At 51.8% G+C, this 21,006-nt stretch overlaps 1 protein-coding gene across 4 annotated transcripts in view; it reads right to left on the bottom strand.

Moving 5' to 3' along the window:
- The window catches only part of NCK2 (NCK adaptor protein 2), a 150,730-nt gene extending 130,497 nt beyond the window's left edge, over positions 1 to 20,233 (bottom strand). For 3 of the 4 annotated variants that reach the window (XM_040993888.1, XM_040993892.1, XM_040993886.1), the window contains exon 1: positions 20,091 to 20,233. The gene's annotated coding sequence lies outside the window, so the exon portion shown is untranslated. Of the gene's footprint in view, positions 1 to 19,432; positions 19,713 to 20,090 lie in introns of those variants that run through there. The other variant, XM_040993889.1, reaches the window with a different exon arrangement.
- Positions 20,234 to 21,006: the final 773 nt, after the last annotated feature.

Below are 21,006 nucleotides of genomic sequence, written 5' to 3'. Positions count from 1 at the left end.
AGATAGAATCTCCCTCTCTCTCTTTCTCTCTCACTCCTTTTCTGCAATTTTGAATTTCAAACACATAAAAGAAAGAAACCCAGGTCTTAGTAAAGTACCTGCATGCTCTTCATATACTTGAACCTGCTGTTTGGTCTGGATGTGGTTTGTGCCCCACCTTCAGTTTCTGTGTCAGAAGCCTGACCCCCACTGGGAGATGTCAGGACTTCTAACAGGTGGAGCCTACTGGGCGGATGTGGGGTCAGCGCCCAAGGAAGGGACTGCCATGGTTCTCCCAGCACCAGGGTCAGCAGGAGAGGGAGACTCAGATCACTCCTGACTAACATTCTGACTTCTTGTCCCTCCACGCGTCCCCCTCTCTTGCACTCACTCCTCCCACTGTGATGGGTCACCGTCCACAGGGTCCTCACCAGGACTAAGCTGATGCCAGTGCCACGCCCTTCAACCTTCACAATCCTGAACTAAAGAAACCTCTTTTCCTGATGAAGCACCCAGGCGCCCAACCTCAGGTATTTTGTTATAGTAACAAAACGCAAACTAGCCACAAACCCAACTTCTCAGACCTAAGCAAGCAAGTAGCACCCCCTGTTATTTCCCACTCAACTCTTCCTCAGTCAGACAAGATCATATTCCTAGGCAGTTTCGTGGCTGACTCCTGAAACAGGACTGGCTGCCGGCTGCTGCACAAATCCAGTGCTGGGAGGGTGGCTAATGGTAAACACAGGACTCAGACAGCTGCGCACAGGGAAGCATTCTCACTCTAGTCGCAGCACTAAAATAGGCAAGCACGTGCGCTCCCAGCAACCTGCACACTGTAGACAGCAGCTGTGCCCAACACCACCAATCACTGCACAGGAGAGCAAATATCCCCCACAACGAGAAAACACTCCAGGCAAGGCTGCCAGCACCAGCACTTGGATCAATGGCCTAGCTTCTCTGCGCTGGCCGCCTCCTCTCTTACACAGGGCTAAGGGCAGCTTTGCCGGGTTGCAGAGAGGATCAAGTCAGACAACACATTATGAAATGCTCAACCCCATTAAGTGCTCAGTAAATAGCAGCTATTAATAACACCACATGAATACTTTAAGAATGTGCCTTCCCTCAGCCCATCATGTCAAGGGAATTTCTAGCAGCTGGTATTTATAGCTGCACCTGTGCGGAGGCAGCGTGCACGCAATACATGCACCAATTCTTTTTCGAAATCATTTCCTTGTTATGCAGCAGGCTCTTTAAGCACAGGCTCAAACACTTCCAAGGAGCAATCTGCCACAACCTCCCCGAGAACCAAAAAGTCAGACTCGTTCATGAAAGAGACACTTTTGAAGTCACTGACATTTTGCTAACACTGAAAACGCTGTGCTACACAGTCTAAGTCTCCCAACTCACAATCTAACAGTGATAACATTAAATAACCATAGATCCCAGAACACACATTTATGCCAGGGTTTCTTTAAGCTAATAAACTGAACAGATACTCCCCCACTATGTTATTTTAAATAATTAAAACTTACCAAAAAAAAAAAGAAGTAACTGACTTTTTCTTGGATTTAAATAAAATTCCAGATTTTCTTTTGGGGAATGAGAGGTTTCATTTTATTTACACGGAAGATGTTTTGGGCTCCCAGGAAGACTGGAAAAGGATCTGTTGGGCAGTAAGATCCAACCACTTTTCCACAAAGCTTGCACGCATGCTCCTGGCAAGTGCGTTCATTTTTATTTCTTTGACAGCGGGACATGTTCCAACCAACTGGTTCACTCCGAGAAACCCAGAATAGCCAGGGATGAGCCAGGCTGAGGCCAGGAGCCTGGGACCCAATCCAGGTCTCCCACGTAGATGACAGCATCCCAGGCACTTGAGCTGTCATCTACTGGCTCCCAGGGTGCACATCCTCACGATGCTGAAAACCCATGTGGTACCTTAACTACTGAACCAAATTACGACCATCAGCATGATTTCACGGTTTTCATTTTACATACAAGTTAAATATTAAGTTAATAATACATTATTTAAAACACATTAAGATCTATATATTTCTTCTATTTTAAGAAAATGTATTGATTTGAAAGAGCTACAAAGAGAGGGGCAGGGACAGAGATCAACCATCTGTTATTTCACTCCCCCAAAAGGTCACAAAAGCCAGGACTGCCAGGTCAAACCCAAACGCTTCATCCAGGTCTCCCAGGGCATAGCAGGACATGGACGGCTAAGGCCATCTCCCACTGTGTGTCCCAGGCCATTGACAGGGAGCTTAATCAGAAGTGGTCCAGCCAGGTGCCCATAGGGGATGCTGACATAGCAGGTAGCAACTTTACCCAGTACACAAAACTGCCCCTATACACTTCTTTATTAACACAAGAAGCAAAAAGGTCTAACAGCCATGTCTGGTAACTACACTACCAACACAGCAACAATGGCAGCATCTACTTTGAAACTGCAACACAAGTTGTGTTTTGAGAAGAGCTGCCACTTCTCTGATAACTGAAAGTTGGTAATGGGTAATTCAACATACATTCATGCTCTGAGGAGATCCTAAGTGCCATTTAAAAAAAAAAAAAAAAAACTAGTGAGAAACAGCCCAGCGTTGCAGCACAGTGTATGAAGTCACTGCCTACGCTCGGGTGTCGCTTGGGAGCCAGAATCCTAGCTGCTCTATTTCTGACCCAGGTCTCTATCAGCAGCTGACAGCCTCAGAGCCTGGGCCCCTGCCCCTCATAAGGCAGGTTTAGATGAAGGACCAGCCTCCTGGCTTCAACACAGACAAGACCCAGACACTGCAGCCACGTGGGTAGTGAGCCAACAGTACAGCAGGGAAGACTCCGCCCAGGCTGCCCATGCCCCCTTATCAGAAATCTGCAAGTCAAAACAGCGATCACAAACCACACTGGGCTAACACAGACACAGAGTGAAAAGGAAACCGTGTTCAGAAAAGCCGCTGCGCATGTTTGTGCTCGCTCATTTGTCATCAAAAGGGTCCCCAGTTACACACACACAAGGCAGGGGGTAGTCTCTTCATAACTGGCCCTCGACCCCACCCTCAGTCAACTACTCGCCGAAAATCATCCACAGGAAAACTTGCTCTAAGAGCCCTTCCCCAAGCCAACCCGTGGGCCACGTCCCCACCCTGCTATACACACATTGCAGCCTGGCAGCACCCGGGGAGCAGGTGGCACAGCGGGCTCAGCGGACTCCGCAGAGGGGCTGACTCCAGCCCATGTCCACACATGAGCGAGCTGCTGCAGGAAGGGCCAGCACCCTGAGCCTGAGCCCACCCCCATCGTGACCCACTGCCCTCCGGCTTCCAACGGGATGCTTGCCCAGAAGCCGGAGTCCAAGGGAAAGCCAAAAGTCGTGAACATTTACCAGGGACTTTCGATCAGCTCAAAATCAAGCCTAGACAGACAGTCTGGCACCTGTCTCTCTCACGTGAATAACAAAACTGCCTACAGACAAGCAGGAACGTCCCCACGCTGGCCAGTCCAATCTCCTCCTCTACTGAAACTCCAAGTCCATCACGCCAAGGATGAGGTCATCAGAAAGCACACGAATGATCTGGAGTTCATTAGCAGACAGCCACTGTGACGGAGCCACCCATTAGGAGCAATGGTCACAAGAGAGGTCCCTAGAAGGCACATCTCAGACCTCGAGGCTGAGGAAGCAGGTGGGGAATGGATTCGGGGCAGCACATCTCTGCCTGCAGGAAAGAAGAGTCAGAAGGGTCCAAACGCTGATCATAGCAAGGGTTCTCCACTTTGGATACGTCTCAGCATCGCCCAGGGAGCTCACTCCACTGGAAGGGTGACAGACCTACCCAGCCCAGGAGTCAGGAATAAGTGCAGAGCAGGTGCCAGGCGTGTGCAGGACTGGACTGTGGAAGAACTCTTTCCTCTCTTCATCAGTCCTTGCCCACAGTCTGCCAGCCCTGCTGAAAACCCTTCCCCCAAGGCACTGCAAATAACTCCACTACGTACACGCAGCCCTCACGGAGACACTGTTCAAGTGACGTCAGTAACTTAACAGCAGAGAAACCTGACAGATACCACCTGAGGCAGGAGGCCAAGGTCAACATCAACCATGACAACGTTGAAAAAGGCACCCCGATGACAAAATAAGAAGGAGGCTTTGGGCCCAGCGCAGTAGCTATGGGCTAAAATTCTTGCCTTGTATGCACCAGGACCCCATATGGATATGGGTTCCTATCCCGGCAGCCCCACTTTCCATCCTGCTCCCTGCTTGTGGCCTGGGAAAGCAGTCGAGGACAGCCCAAAGCCTTGGGACCCTGTACCTGCATGGGAGACCTGGAAGAGACTCCCAGCTCCTGACTTCGGATTGGCTCAGCTCAGCCACTGCCACTTGGGGAGTGAATCAGCGGATGGAAGATCTTCCTCTCTGTCTCTCCTCTTCTCTATATCTGACTTTGTCATAAAAATAAAATTAAAAAAAAACTAAATCTTTTTTAAAAAGAAGGAGGTTTTTATTGGTCTTCCTCCCCAGAACCCAATCTAAGAGTGAGAACATCTGGAAACTTTCAACTGCACGACAATACGCAAAACTCCTCAAGACTGTCCATGTCATCAAAAGCAGGGACCAGAGAAGCCAAGGATCTGTGAGGATCGATCCCGCGAGTACCAGAGGCAGAAATGGACACTGGCAACTCAGCTCAAAACAACGAAACTCCAAGCAAAGTGTATGGACTTCAGTTAACAAGAATGAACCAATCAGTGCTGATGATGCTACCACCGTGCCAGCAAGTGGGCCCCAGGTCTGCGGGTCGCGCTGGAGTACCTCTGAAACGTTTCTGTGCCTCCTAAAGGCTAAGCACACGCATCTGTCCACACCTGCCATACAGATGCAGAGCCTAGCATGCTCTACTTTCCCCACCAACATCCGGCCCTCCGGAAGTTAGTCAAACACCCGGCGCAGACACACGTACTTGCAGTTCAGCCCAACTCAGAGGCGTTACACAGGTTGAGCTTGGCTATCTTTCAAACAAACAACACTTCACTCTGTGAACCTGGAGATGCAAAACGGCAAACAACAAACCAAATTCTGTTCCCTTGAATGGAATCCAACAAAGACCGGTGCAATACAGCGTAACGCCTTCTCTCCTACGGAAGTGCCAGGATCCTGTGATGTTTATATTCTAGGAACCTGTGGTATTTATTCTAACTCTCAAAATGCCCATCTCAAGCTAAATTCTCAGTATCCCCTCAAATTAAGTTCATTTGCAACCCTAAGTATTAATTATCGTCTATCACTGATTAATTATGGTATATCTCAAGAAGACTTTTTACACTATTCCACATCATCAAACGCCACACGAAATGCACACGGGTTCACTGTGAAATACAGGACAAGTCACTAGTGATTCTATTTATTTTTAATAATGCAATTCATTGAGGTGCAGATGCTAAGCAGCTCAAAAACAAGCACAGAAATCAGCCTACCTTTGGAAATGGCTGTGAAATAGCAGGCGTCTGGCTAAGAAAATGAACAGAAGCCAAGTTAAAACACTGCACAAAAAAAAAAAAAGCCCACACACATTCATAAGGAAGAAAAAAAACTTTGTTTCAAAGGGAATTGTTCAAATTATACCATCTGTAGGATAAAAAGGAAAAAAAACCCTGCCTGGACAGGCCTGGTTTGCTGTACTCGTTAGTAGCGTAGTGATGTGATTAGGCAGACCTTTCCAAGGGAAAAATGGGAAGGAAAACGTTATCAACAGAAACGGAAATGTCGTAGAGCTACCTGATGCCAGCACTCCACTAAAACACCCATTAGGAGTGTTTTATCTAGAGGTGGGACTACAGAAGGGATTGCTTGACGCAGGGCTGAGATGCCAGCCGGCACCTTGCATCCTTCGCTCAAGCGCCTGGGTCAGTGTCGGCACCTCCTGCTAAGGCGTACCCTGGGAGGCAACAGGTGACGGCTCAAGTCCAGGGGGCCCTAACACCCATCCAGGAGACCCAAATCAAGCTCCTGGCTCCCTGTTCGGGCCTGGTCCAGCCCCAGTTGTTACGGATACCTGGAGGGTTCACGAGTAGATGGGGGAGATCTCTTACTCTCTCACTTTGACTAAAATGTTCCATAATATTTACAAAAAGCAAGGAAGATGAACAACATATTCACAGAAGTTTACAGTATCTGAAAACCACAGATCAACTAGTTGACCCCAAAATCAAGCACTCTTCATGAGCACAATGACCTGACCCTCATCCAGGTGCAGGAATGGCAGCTGGCAGCAAACCCGTGGGCAGGGAATGGGGCTCAGGTGGGCCGATGCAACTGGGCTAACGAATGACAAGCAGGAATGTCTGTTCCAGGGACAAGGCCCCTCTCCCGGGGCTGCCTGTGGAGCCTCAGGAAAGCATCAGCCTTCCCTGGAATGCAGGAGATGAATGCTACCTGACCTTCAGGCAAGCAGGGGGAGGACTCCCCATATTCCCACGGCGGCACCGTGCTCCACCATGCAGAGCTGACCAGGAGACATTTTATGCACTTGTTAACGAAGGTGAGCGTTGAGGCTAAGCCTGTGAAACCCAGCCCTGGACTGGAGGCTCCATGAGAGTAGAACTTTGTCCGGCTCCCCTTGGTAGTCCCACTGCACTGGCACAGTGCCCAGCCCAAGGCGGGCACCAAGGAGTACTCAACTGTCTGAACAATTGCAAGGACAGCCGGGACAGGTCAGATCAGCACCAGTAATGCGGTTTCCCCAGCTCTCCCAAGCAGGACTCAGACCAAAGGAACAGAAACAGACACACTCACCACTCAAGCTCGGTCTCCACGACTCTGAAGAATGAATCTGCAGCGCTGAAGGAACTGCCCCACCCCGCCCCCTTAACACGGAGGAGGACAAAGCAATAACTCCTAACACCAGCGCCAACCCCACCTCTCGCAGGACACACGGCAGAGGTCAGGTTCAACCCCATCAGTAGCAGAGCAAAACAACAACCTTCGTTTCCATTCCTGCTAGCAGCCAAAAATCTATAAAGTTCAAAATGAGACGAGTGGTTAACAAAGTTTAGAGTGAACCAACTCCTTAAGATGCCACCGCAGACACGCAGCTGCTCTGCAGGAGAGAGGAGCCGCAGTCTTGGGGCTCCAGGACTGCAGCACCCTGACACCACCTGACTCACGTCCCACAGGGCTGCCACTCACAGCAGAACCCTAAATCTCAAGAGACCCACATGCCTCCCCTCCTCAGAAGGTTGACTAGCCACCGAGGCCTCCCTCCTCCCACCACAGGCCGTAAGGAGTCAGAGGTTCCATACCACACAATTTCAAAACTGTCAGCCCCATCCCAACCCCCCCCCCAGGAATCCCTCAGAGATGTTTCTGAGTCATCAGAGATGGGGAGATGGACAAAAACGCAAGAGCTACTTTGAGCCATCTCCGCGGGAGGGAGGTCCAAACTTGAAAAAAGTGCTGACTCTGTGTTCCTCCTCGTAACAGAACAGGACGACCGGAGATAAGGAACAACAGTCAAAAGGCGAGTAATTGACAGGAAATAACTTAAACAGATCATGATAAACCAAGAAAACAGCTGATTGGGGGCTGTCTCCATTCCGAGGCACATTCTGCTAAATCAAGAAGACAAAAAAAAAAAAAAAAAAAATACCAACATCAGATTCCAGGCGGCCTAGTGGGCAGCTCTGCAGACGCCAGGAGCTGGGGACAAACAGCCAAGTTAGCATAATCCCTTTTCTTTTCCCCTGCACAGGGTCTAATTTGTGGCATTGTTCTCTTTCCCCTTGAGAGTTGTAGGATGCAACAAAGTGGGGGGGGAGGGGGTGACATTCAAAAGCTAATATATGGGGCCTACTCCAAAGTTATCAGGCTGTATCCTAGACACTGTGGTAAGAACAAAAAAGGAATTTTTTTCCTCCTGATAAGCACTGCTGTGAAACGGCTGGTGTAAGAACACAGGTGTCTTTGATTAGCTCAACCCTGGAAACTAAGTCCCCCCTGCCCCCACGACTTCCCCACCGGCGGGCATTCGACGAAATGTGCTGTGACATTCAGGACGGGCACATGGGAAAACAAAGCAAAACGGGCACCACGTGCCTACGCTAACGTATAAATGAAGAAAGACTAGGTTACACCGAAGACTCTCCCTCAACATCATCTAGCGTACAACAGAGGCGTACAACTAGTGATGCAACCTCTAAATACGTACTCCCAGTTTATTAAAATAAAATAAAATAAAAGCTTCTCATGAAAAGGCAACAATGTGAAAGAACACAGGTGTGCTGGGACAAAGCCGAGCAGCACTCACTGGTATCGGAGGTTCCTTGACACTGGCATGTCAAATTGGGGCGTCTGTCCTGTGAGCTGCCCCGTGAGCTGCCCCGTGTGCTGCCCCATGTACTGCCCGTGAGTTGCCCCATGAGCTGCCCTATGTGCTGCCCATGAGCTGCCCCGTGTGCTGCCCATGAGCTGCCCCGTAAACTGCCCCGTGTGCTGCCCCGTGAGCTGCCCGTGAGCTGCCCATGAGCTGCCCCGTGAGCTGCCCCATGAGCTGCCCCGTGTGCTGCCCCATGTACTGCCCGTGAGCTGCCCCGTGAGCTGCCCATGTGCTGCCCATGAGCTGCCCCGTGAGCTGCCCCGTGTGCTGTCGGATGCTCAGCCCGGGTGTTAGCCTTCTCCTCATCAGTAGCATCCTGCAGGCATGACAGCAATGTCCTCAGGGACGGGGTGTCCAGCACGGTGACTGAGACACAGAAAGCTCACCTGCAGAGCAGGTGATGCCTCAACGAGCTGGATCCCTGCCACCCTTGAATTTCCAACTCGCAGGTGTTTGGGGACTGTACCATCTGAACCTACATGTGTCTGTCTCACTTTTCAAATAGATCATCTTTTAAAAATGCCTCCAGATAGACCTGGAGTGATAGCCTCGTGGCTAAATCCTCGCCTTGCACACCCTGCATCCCATATGGGCGCCGGTTCATATTCTGGCTACTCCACTTCCTATTCAGTTCCCTGTTTGTGGACTGCAAGACCTGGAAGAAGCTCCTGGCTCCTGGCTCCAGAGCGGCTCAGCTCTGGCCATAGTGGCCACTTGGCAAATGAATCAGCAGATGGAAGATCTTTCTCTTTAAATCTCCCCTGTAAATCTGCCTTTCCAATAAAAATAAATTCATTAAAAAAACACCAATAATAATAATAACATGCCTTCAGACATTGCCAAATGTCCACATGGCCAAGCCTGTCCTAGGTTGAGAGCTACTAGTGGGGTCTGTGTGTGTGTGTGTGTGTGTGTGTGTGTGTGTGTGCACAAATCAGTAGACTTGCGTGCAGCTTCAAACCTCAACTAAGCTTTTAAAAATATTAACCATGAAAAAGTGTACATAAAAGGCAAACTGTTCGTACTCCCTAAGCCAAATCTAACAGCAAATAAGCTCCAAAAATGGTGACACAGCAGCTGTCAACATGCTGTGTGATGACACAGACAGGGAGCCCTGATCATCCAGAGGCACTCAGGCAAGCCCCAGCGGCTTGTCCTGGGAGACAGGAGGCTGAGAGCCATCAGGTGCAAGGCAGGAAACGCTACTCTCCATCCACAGCTGATTAATCAGGCAGGCCGACGCCGCCTTTGCTTTTCAGACAATGTCATCACGGCCTGCGCGTCATCACCACCGGGTCTTGCCTCCTGAACCGTGCAGGTCAGATTCTTGCATGGAGGGCCGTGAACGAGAAACTGGAGAGAGAAAAATGGCAACGCAGAAGGAAAAGTGAGCCTTCCGCATCCCAGACAGGTCCCAAGAAGATACTCCAGTTACAAAGGAGAAGATGCTGGAAGCACATGATGAGGACAGACAGAAAACAGACCCCAAGACCACGCACCTGCCAAGCAGAAGCCTGGGCCAAAGGAGTAAACGGGAAAAGGCGAGGGGAGAACCAAGAGCAAGGAGTGAACAGAAAGCAACACCAGTTTTAGTCTATGCGTGCAGCTTCTGCTGTTTCTTTAAAAAAAAAAAAAAGCCATGTGATGAAAATCCACTGTGCACCTCTATCAAGTTTCCTGAAACTGCTGCCAAAACAATCCCTTGTTGTTTCTCAGCCTTTTAAAAATACTCCAGCTGCATGTGGTTTTTGTGTCAATGTCCCCAAATTGACTTCCGTCACCCACAGCAGTAAGGGAAAAAGCTGTTTATCACCAGTGCTGACCACACACCCACACCCAAACCCACACCTACCCCACCACCACCACCACCACCACCAACACACACACACACACACACACACACACACACACACACACACACACACATCAAAACTGGGATACCACAGAAAATGCAATGGCTCAACCGGCTAGTCCTCCATCTGCAAGCATAGGCATTCCATCCAGGTTCATATCTCAGCCACTCCATTTCAATCTAGCTCCCTGCTTGTCACCTGGGAAAGCAGTCGAGGATGGCCCAAGGCCTTAGGACCATGCACCCACATGGGTGAAAGTTCCTGGCTCCTGGCTTTGGACTGGCTTAAGTCCAACATTACAGCCATTTGAGAAGTGAACCGGTGGATGGACGATCTTGCTCTCTCCAACTCTCCCTCTCTCCGTGAATATGCCTTTCCAATAAAAACAAATAAATCTTTAAAAAAGAGAGAGAGAGAGAAAAGAAAAACCCCTAGGATACCAGCTTTGTACAATGATAGGCCCTAAAACCCACAGAGCAGCAAGAAGGGGACAGCAACTGCCCTTCTCATCCATGGCTATCAGGGAGGAGTGACAGGGACACAGATGGACCTTGACCTCCAGGGTGGCCTCAGGTACCCTCCTGAGCATCTCAGTAGGACCACCGGAGAACCTTCTAACACATCTCTCACTGGCTGCCCTGTCCCCTCCCCACTCTCCCCCATCTCTGCGAGCACTGTTAAGCTTGATTACATGATATAATAAACTGGATACATAAATGTTTGTGTTACTCATTTTGGATCATACGAGTGCCGACCATGTGCAAGGCTGCTCACTGCACATCCATGCCCACGCAAGACACGGCCTATCTGAAACCCTGGCATCCACGAGCTTGTCCCACATGATACAGACTCACCACGCATCCAGTGCCCTCTGCCCCAGCGAACAGCTGCCACACTTCTGAGGCCCCTGGGGCTCCCCAAATACGGAAGGCTAGTGGGGATAAGAACTCACTTCTACTCGTGGATAGTCCCTGTCCTGAAGACCTAGCAGCTGCTGTCTTCGAAGAAGTCAAAGTTGTCACTTGGCCACTTCTTTATTCTTCCAAGCCATCCCAAATGTCAGAACACAAGGAAACAGGATTTGCTACATTCCACTCCAAGGTTGTTGGCAAGGGCCCATCTTATAGACTTGCCCCACTTCACTTGAACAACAGTATTTCATTAAGCAGCAGCTGAAAATGGCTCAAACCATCAAAAGTGAGGGCTGACTGGAACAGCGGAAGATCCTGCTTTGGGCCTCACTGAGGCTGAGACAGGGTGTGATGTGACCCTGGCCCACGGTCTTTATGAAGAGGCCCACAGCACAGGTCTATACTTCAGTGCTTCAGGCCAGGCTGCGGGCAACTTGTTGTGCCAACCCCAGCAACACTAATCTGAAAACCCGAACTCCAAAATGCTCCAAGATCCAAAGCGGATGTGACGTCACAAACAGAAAATTCCACACATGACCTCACATGACCCATTGCAGGCAAAATGCTGCTGTACTAAGAGAACCGACAGTCACCTTCAGGCTGTGTATCTAAGGCACACGTGAAGCATCTTAACTGTCACATGTTGCTTGAGTCCCCTCTACCGTACACAGGAACTATTTTGAAATCTGAAATCCTAAACACTTCTGGAGCCACGGAGACTCAGCACACACAACTGAGGAAGCCCTGCGCTCAACTGCAACCCATCCCCTCCAGCAGCGGTTCCCAAAGTGGGAGGCCTGTCTCCGCGCAGAACACTTGGGAACGCATTAGTAAAGCAAGTTCCCAGGCTCCCCTCGGATCTCTGCCTCGGGTACCCATGGTGAGGATTAGCCCTCCCAAGCCTGCTGAGACACATTTCAAGATGAGAGGGCCTGAGAGTTAGAAAACCCACCATCTGAAGGGACACAACACTGGTGCCCAGGCAGGCTCTCGGGCAGTGCTCACAGCTACCCCTCCGTGACCAGGCACCCAGTTAATCATTCATCACTCATCCATCCTTAAAAAGCTCAGGGCAGCCTCCTCCACCGGGCTGATGAGAGGTCCCACAAAGGACCTGCACCCACGCTCCATTCCCTAGCAAGGTCCCCATCAATGTCTCCCAAACTGGTACACTCATCAACGAACACGGCGCTGCTTTGCGTATTTCCACTGTCAGTGATGGCACTGGGACCCAGGTCATGAGTAAGGCAGACACTCAAAGCCAGGCAGTTGGAAATGTGACCTCAGATCTGCCACCAACAAGCTGTGGAGCTCAAGGCCAGTAAGCAGTGCCACTTCTCCCTCTGCACATCTGGAGAGAACCAAGCCAGAGAGTAAGAACCCATGAGGTCCTGCCACATGCAGCTGCTCAGTACAGCAACTACTAGGAGGTGCCTGGTTATGTATGGACAGAAACGAACAATCGCTAAAAGGAAATGATTCCAATCCAGTCATCTGTCCTTCCAGGTCAACCGCTTAACATGAAGCAGAAATACATTCAACATTCGTGCCCAAGACAGTTCTTTCACCGGGGTAACTTAACCTGCAGATTCCCAAACACATTTTTAACGCATCTGTATATGTTTGTAAAAGGTGCTTTGATTACGCATATTCATGTTTAATCAAACCGGACTTTTGTACTCTGAGTGCCTGAAATATTAGTGATAGAAACACGAGTGCCTGAAACCTACATGGTTTGGCCCCTTCCCAAGAAAACACAATAATAATGACCATCACTGCTGTTGAAACTCAGGGGTGGGGACCCTCGTTTCTGCCAAGGGCCGTTTGGATATTTCTAACAACATTCACAGGCTCTACAAATACAACGTCATCAAATTCAACACTAGGCTGCCTTAGATGTATTGAATTTCAAGTTCTGCCTACCTTGCCTTGGCAGGGTTCACCAACATAATTCTGCAGGGTCTGGACGTTCCCCGGTATGTCATTTTGTGATCTCCAGTATGGAAAATACAGGATAAATGAAGTTAAGACGTAAGATATGAACAGAGCAACGCTGGCCAATGTGGAAGCCACCAGATGCCTGTGGCTATCAGCCACTCAAAATCCAGCAAGAACGGGGCTGTGCTGTCAACATATACCACATGCTGGCTTGCAAGACAGAACATGAACTGTCCCATGAATCATGTTTTATACGTACTGCACAGGTCTACCAAAGGGGCCTTTAAGAAGTCCTTGGAAGCATATAACGAAAAACTGCACGAGAATTTCAAACTTTTGACATCAAAACAAACTCAGCTTTTAACTGTATTTGTCCTTGAACTTTTTAAGGCACATACACTTGGGGAATGTGTATTACTACTCTATGGTTTTTGACCGTGACTACCAGAACACTTAAAACACATCTGTGGCTTGTATCCTGTTTCAATGAGACAGTCCCGCTTCTGACAAATCATCGTTTTCAGAGGCATTGCAGGGGAACCTTCCAAATCCCAACACACACACACACACACACACACACACACACACACACATTCTTTCCACCCCCATGAAGGAGATCCAGGTTCATACACCATTCCACGCACAAGTGTGGTTGTGTAACCATGGCCCTGTCACAAAGAAGGACCTGATGGGGGCTGGAAAATGTGGTGTAGCAAATGAAGCTGCCACCCACAACAGTGGCATCCAATCTGCATGCCAGTTCATGTCCCAGCTGGCTCCACTTCTGATTCAGCCCCTTGCTAATGTCCCTGAGAAAGCAATGGAAGATGGCCCCAGTTCTCGGATCCCTGCCACAAATGTCACAAATGTGGGAGACCCAGATGAAGCCCCTGGCTCCTGGCTCTGGCCTGGCTCAACCCTGGCTGACATCTGGGATGGAAGATCTTTCTCTGTCTCTCCCTCTCTGTAATTCTGACTTTAAACCAATAAATCTCGAAATAAAATTTAAAAACCAAACTGATGACAACCTTGGTCATTTTTCCCTCACGGTTGGTCAGCGGCTGCTCAGTGCGCGGAACAGGCAACCCAGCAGCTCAGACAGGAGTCCGGGGTTGTAGGCCGTGTCTGGCACACTGGGAACGCAGCACAGCCACCAAAGGAAACAAAGCACCACTCAGGGCAGGTCGTGGCCAGACCCAAAAGCGAGCATGCAGCAAGCGCAAGGGATTGGCACTGGTGCCCAAATGAGAGTGAAAGAAGAGAGACTGATGGAAAGGGCCTTCAGGAGGAAGGCTCAGGAGAGGGGAGCATACACTGGACTTAGAGGGGAGAGAGAATTTCAAGATGGCCACGTGAGGCCATGATGGGGTCAGGAAATAACAAGGAGGAAGGAGTTTTAGGTGGAAATGATCACGAAGAGGTTGCCAATTCATATGAATGTATAAAGCTACAACCCACTGACTACTGAATGAACAAACAGATGGGCAGCTGAGCAGCGGTGGGTCAGGTGCCCATGGTGCCTGCTTCATGCAGTCATCCTGAACAACGAATGCAAAGTGGCTTTGGTCAGAAACCAGGGTGCAGCCACACACCTCCCGAATCAGGGACAGGCTCCCCCATCAAGAAGAGCCACATAGGGGCCGCTGCTGTTCTGTCACAGCGACTACAGATCTCCCCTCAAATCCCCCACACACCTCCAGCACTGCCCTTCTGCTTGGCTCTTCATCCAGAACCCCACTGTCCACACCTCTGATATCTGAGCAAGATGTAAGCAAACAAACCAAAGAACATGCAAGCTCCCTCCCCCACCTCCCTAAGTGTCCTCAGGTTAGGCTGCCAGGCAAAGTTGAAGGGAAGCATCCAGAGACAGAATTCACTCTAGATTCCCACCGTCCAACACACATGTAACCGCTCCAGGCTTCCCAAGGCCACACCATGGCTTCCTCCCTCACAGGAGGATAATCATTCAGGATATTCTGCAACCCTCCCTAGCAGGGCTCTTCAAACGCACACAGAGCCAGGATCCGGGTGAGGATGGCCACAGGAGCTCATCAGTCAGCCTCGGTTTAGAACAGAGTTCCAGGCTGGTGTGGACGCAACCGGATCCCCCTGAACTCCGACACTGAGCGTAATACTAAAGGAAGACACTGTCCCTCGCTGTCTGCTTCCACCCAGTTCTTCTCCTGCAGGTGCCAGAGCCCCATGGAGGCCACGGTTGATGAAGTGACGGAGCGTTTGTGTATAAACCACACATATCCTCCCAGATACTTCAAAACCCTCTCCGAATCGTTTCCAGCACCTAACAAAGCATAAGCGCCATGTGAATAATTGTTATGCTGTATTATTTATGGGATAATAAGGAAAAGGCCTAGGCATTCAGTACAGAGGCAACTTTTACAACACTATTTTCAATCCGCACTTGGTGGAGTCCTCAAAGGCAGAATCCACAAATCCAGTGGCCAACTGAACTTGAAGCAAGGGCATTTCGGGGGGATACTGCAGGGTAAATGAGGACAGAGATGTGAGGCCCCGATCCAGTGAGACACATCCTGAGAAGGAAAGACAGCCGTGACTTGCAAGCCGTGCAAGCAAGCAAACACAAGGCAGGAAGCAGGTCCTCCTGGCCGTGGCGACATTCCAGGGTGACTCCAGCTCACCGCCACCAGCACACAGGTGGAGCACAACAGCTCCTGCCAAAGAGACACCACACGCTCCCACCAGGAGCCACGCACATCCACAGCTTGGCCAAGGCACGCCCCCGAACGGTCAGCAGCACCCTGCTCCACCTACCGTCCAGGACCTACTGGGGTGCCTCAGCCACTGCCTGACAAAGTTCTGGAATCCACAGCCCTGAACCCTAGTCTCCAGACCCGGAAGTGAAAGCCAGAGCCCAAAGGTGATTGTGCACAGTATTGTGAGTGCACTATGACCTGTCACAGGAGGTCACCTGTGGAATCTTCCACTCACGGTGCCATGTTGGTGCTCAACGTTTCAAATCTGAGAGCATTTCAGATTTCCAAGTTAGGATTTCTCAAAGCGAAGTTAAAACTCTGCTTTGGACCGGCATAGCATCAGCCGTTGCACTCACTTGGGGAGTGAATCATCGGACGGAAGATCTTCCTCTCTGTCTCTCCTCTCTGTATATCCGCCTTTCCAATAAAAAAAATAAAATAAATCTTAAAAAAAAACTCTGCAAGTACCTAAGGCTATTTCTTTAAAAAAAACAAAAAATACCACGCAGAAAGGAAAGCGAAGAGGGCGAGCACTAACCTTAACAAAGCAGAGTGACCACAGTTTATCCAGAGTTTCCGATGCTGGTTGACATGGACAGGTAAGGAAAACATCCGGGCAGCCCACCGACCGGTTATACTGTTCTATTCACTGTTCTGGGTTTTTAGGTTGAGCTTACAAGCTCTAAATAAATCATGTGACAAAACATAGCAAATGACAAGACCAAGATGAGATGGTCCCATTTGCTGGACACACTGGGGACAAAGCCATGCACAGGTGACAGTGAGGTACAAGGATTCTAGAATTCTCTTATGACCAAAATCTCCAGGGTAACCCACAGCCCCCCTTGCCCACACAGGCCCGGAACTCAATCGTCACGGATGCAGTAAGTATTTGCTGCACTTACACTAAGAGGCAACACCCCGCTGCCCTCCAGGGGCCTTGGGTTATTTTTAAAACACCATGAGCACACAGAGAACAGACAGAAGGCTAGGGCCCTAGCGACTCCAATGAGGAGCGTCATGGAGGCTGCTGGTGAGAAGTGGCAAAGCAGAGCCTCAGAAAATATCCCTGGCACTGGGGACACCCAGAGACCCAGCCCAGAGGGAATGGGTGGCTGACCAGGGACAAGGACACTGGTGACCCGATACCACCATGTCAAGGCCACTTCCAACAAAGGCACTTCTGCACTGTGTGGCTTTAAGGCCCGATTCCCGAGGCAGAAACACAGGTGTGTCTATATGTGGGCATGTTCCTGCATTAGGCAGAGGTATAATTTGCTATTGTTGATTTACCTCCAGCAATAAGCATGCTCAAAGTGAAACACGGGAAAGGAAAGAAAGCCAGAATTTTAAAACCACGTGGATAAAGCGGTTTAAGAAGCTGAGCAACTAGTCCTGCACGAAGGCTCAATCCTCGCCTTGCACGCACCGGGTTCCCATATGGGTGACAGTTCCTATCCCAGCTGCTCTACTTCCCATCCAGCTCCCCGCTTGTGGTCAGGGGAAACAGTAGAGGATGGTCCAAAGCCTTGGGACCCTGCACCTGCGTGGGAGACCCTGACTCCTGGCTTCAGATTGGCTCAGCTCTGGCAGTTGCAGCCACTTGGGAAGTGAACCACCGGAGAGATCTTTTTGTCTCCACTCTGTACATCTGCTTTACTAATAAAAAATAGTAATCACAATAGTGATTAATAAAATTTGAGCAACTATTTTGACTAGCTGTCTCTTCCAGTAACCTGATCAAGGTAATCTTGACCTCCTTAGCTGCCTAACTCGGGCATCCAACAATACTCAAGTCACTTTTTTAGTTTTAGCTAAGGCTCTCTGAGAAAGGCCCATGAAGGCGGACAAACGATGTGCTATCACCATGTGCAGTCCCTTTGGATGAGAAAATGAACTTCCTGCGCCTCTGGGGGCAGTTGTGGGGAGTTTCCAGTGAGCTAGGGAACCAAGTCCGCTTCCTGAAACACGGCTCACCACCCTCCCCTACAGCTCCAGCAAGCAAAGTTGAGACTGTCGGACAGCAAGCCTCTGTGTTCCTGCTGGAAAACCACATGCACAGGCCCTCACCCCCCAGCACACACCACAAGGGGCCGGAGCCCTAAGCAGCAGGTGATCCTTTCAGCCCCAGAGCCTGGTCTTGCCAGGAAAACAAAGCTAACGCAAGGGACCGGGCAAAGGAGCCCGGGTCACTGCATGCAATCAGACGGCTTCTGCTATTTTAAAAGGTTATCTGGTCCGTGCATTTGCAAGGAAGGTTTCCGATATATTTACTGTGGACAATAGTTACACATCCCCAGCACTGTGTACATTAGAACTGGCTGTCAGTTGAAAGAGGCTAATTATCCCCAATGTAAATGGCAGAGGCTGGAAATACGTAAAAGACCCGACGGGGTGGGATAAGAAAGGCTTAAATACACAACACAGGTACTCAAAGCCAGAAAGCTGACCACAGCTACCTGAAATGCACCTTCCACTTAAACAGAAAAAGCACCAGCAGCAGCCAGCGTCTCCGCAGGCGGGTGCAGGAGACGCCAGCAGCCTCTTCGGTGGTGGCTGGCCACTCAAGTTGGTCCTGTGCTTCAGGATCATGGCCACAGCAGAGCCCAGGCCAGCAACACTGCACGGCAGGGAGCTCTCCAGGAGGCCACCACGATCAGGCATGCGTGGAAACTGAGATTAGCCAAGCCCGCGGAGAGAACCACTCCTGTGTGCGGCGCTGGGTGGGCAAGGACAGCAGCCCCTCCTAGGTAAAGCCCTTCTCTCCCGCACCCACAGCCTCCTGTATTCCTTTCTGGCCTGCACAGCACACACAGCCTGGAATCCTACAGTGAACTCCCCCTTTATCTAGGAACACGTGGCAAGCAAACCCAAAGGAGGATTCGGAAACACATTATCTGTTTTGATAAGTTAAAGCAACCCAGGTGAATTTCATTTTCCCTCGCTTCCGGGGACCTGAATAAAAAAATCTCTGTAGAGAACTCCACCAGAGGCGGTAGCAAACAGGTACCCTGATCTACACAAAAATCCTCCAGAGCTCCCAGGGCTGGGTGTGGATCAGGAAGGGACTCCCCACCTGCGGGTCCCAGCAAGCCACGCCCACCGCCCGCTGGGGTGGTTTCTTCCCCAGTCACCGCAAGAACAGGCCTAGCAGGCGAGGGAGTCCCTTCCAGCCCAGCCCCGGGCCGGCTCACCCCATTATGCAAATACAAACTTAAACCTGAGCCTTAAACCTGTTGGCAGAATAAACAAAGCCAAATAAACCGGGGGGGGTTGGGGAACTGCCACCCACAGTAAGAAGGGGCCCCGGGTAGGTTCAGTACTGCACCCCACACACACACACACCGCATCGTCCCTGAAGCCCCTTACTAACAGGCTAGTTTAAGGCAGGTACCAGCTGTCCTACAGCCCAAGATAACCCGGCACCAACGACGACCCTTCCAAGGCAATCGTCATTGTGCACAAAGTACAGCGTTTTGGTAATTTCAGTCCCTCCTCACGGTGTCAAGCCAGCTGCACCCATCACAGAGCCACAGTCGCCGCCTTGGAAACCTCACAGGGAAAATTTTCAGGACGACTTGGTGGTTAACAGGGCCCTGAAGAAACCGAGAGGGCAGAGCGATCCGGGAAAAAACTTTGCTTCCAGGTGGCCTTACGGGAGTCGGGGGAAATCTGGGGCAGGGCGCAGAGTCTGTAAGCGGCACAAAAGCAACCTTCGCCGGGGCGAAAACCTCCTCCGTGCGATGTGACAGCAGCTTCGTGCGGGATCAAAGAGAGTTGCAATAAACACGGGGAAGTTTTCCCAGTCCGTCGAGGCCCTCCCGCGCGTCCCTGCGTGGGGGTGGGGGGGACCCCCAAGATCCGACGATTGCGTCCCAGCGACCGCGGTCACCGCTCGGTCCCACGCCGGCCCGGGGCTTTGCGCCCGCCGCCGTCCCGCAGGCCGGGCCACTGCCCTGCGCACCAGGGATGGTCCCGTTCCCGGGCCCCACCGCCCGACCCGAGCCCGCGGTGGCTGCCCCTGCCCCCGCGGCCGCCCCACATGGGGAAGCCGGGCCCGAGAGGTGAGCAGAAAAAGATGTGGAGCCTGGAGGTGCCGAGCAGTCCTTAGCTGGGATGGCGGTGGCGGTGGGGGCGCTCAGGCCGCGCTGGGGCCCGAAAGCACCCGCGGAGCGCCGAGGGGGCCCCGTTCCCGGAGCCCCACGCAGGGCGCGTCCCGGCCCGCGAGCGTGCGCCCCGGCGCGCTCCCAACTCCACCACCGAACAGATCCAAGTTTGCGTCTCCCCCCCGCACCCCTGGCCCGCACCACTTACCTCGCCGAGGCCGGAGGGCAGAGGAGCGGGTCCCGGGGCGGCGGCCGCGCTGCGCCCGCTCAGGCGCCGCTCTTTGTCTGCGCCGTTCCCTCCTCTTGCCGCCGGGCGGACCCAGCCGGCCCGGGCTCCGCGAGCCCTCCCCGCCCGCCCGCCGCCCGTCCGTTCGGCCGCGCCGCTTCGGCCTGACGATCCCCGGCGGCGGCGGCGACCCTCCCCCGGCGCGCAACGCCCGCCTCCTCCGCGCTCTTCCTCGTCCGCCCGCGCTCCTCCCCGGCCTCGCCGTGACGCCGCCCAGGGGCCGGCCCAGGACCGCGCGCGCGCCCGGGGCTGGGGCCCGAACCCCACCGGGGAGCGCCCCCCAGGCGACGCCGAGCCCGGGCCGCGCGACCCCGGAACGCCGTCCCCCGCCTCCCAGGCCCGCCGGGGCCAGAGAACGCGGCGCTCGGGGAGATCGAGGCAGGCGAGGGCCGGACGCAGAGCTCTGGGACGGGTCCCCGCGCCCCAAAGTGCCGGCACGGGAGAGTGGGGGCGGGGTGGGGTGGAGACGGCGGTGCAAATGCAAACAGCAACTTCCAGCTTGGGATGACGGCCGGGTGGGCTTCGGGTGCTCTTTTTGTTTGTTTGTTTGTTTGTTTAATTTTCTTTGCACCACGCGCCGGTGGGGAGGCGGTCGCCCCCTTTCCGGAAGCATTCCCACGGCACTCGAGCCAAAGCAGGCCTGTTGTGCATCAAAAAAAAAAAAAGTGACTTATATTAAAATGCCACTTCCTCCCTAGGATTGCTTGCGGGCATTTTTTATTTATTTGCCTTGCATCTATTTACTTTCCCAACCAGACACGTTTTTATTCCACAATTCCCTGTCGGAGGCACTTCCTACGAAGGGGGTGGGGTGGGGGAGGAGCGGAAACCCGACCTC

Source organism: Ochotona curzoniae, unplaced genomic scaffold (genome assembly GCF_017591425.1).
Source record: "Ochotona curzoniae isolate NIBS_2020 unplaced genomic scaffold, NIBS_Ocur_1.0 contig_883, whole genome shotgun sequence".
Lineage (NCBI taxonomy): Eukaryota > Metazoa > Chordata > Mammalia > Lagomorpha > Ochotonidae > Ochotona > Ochotona curzoniae.
Note: the sequence above shows the minus strand (reverse complement) of the source record. Positions and strands in the feature narration are given on the sequence as shown.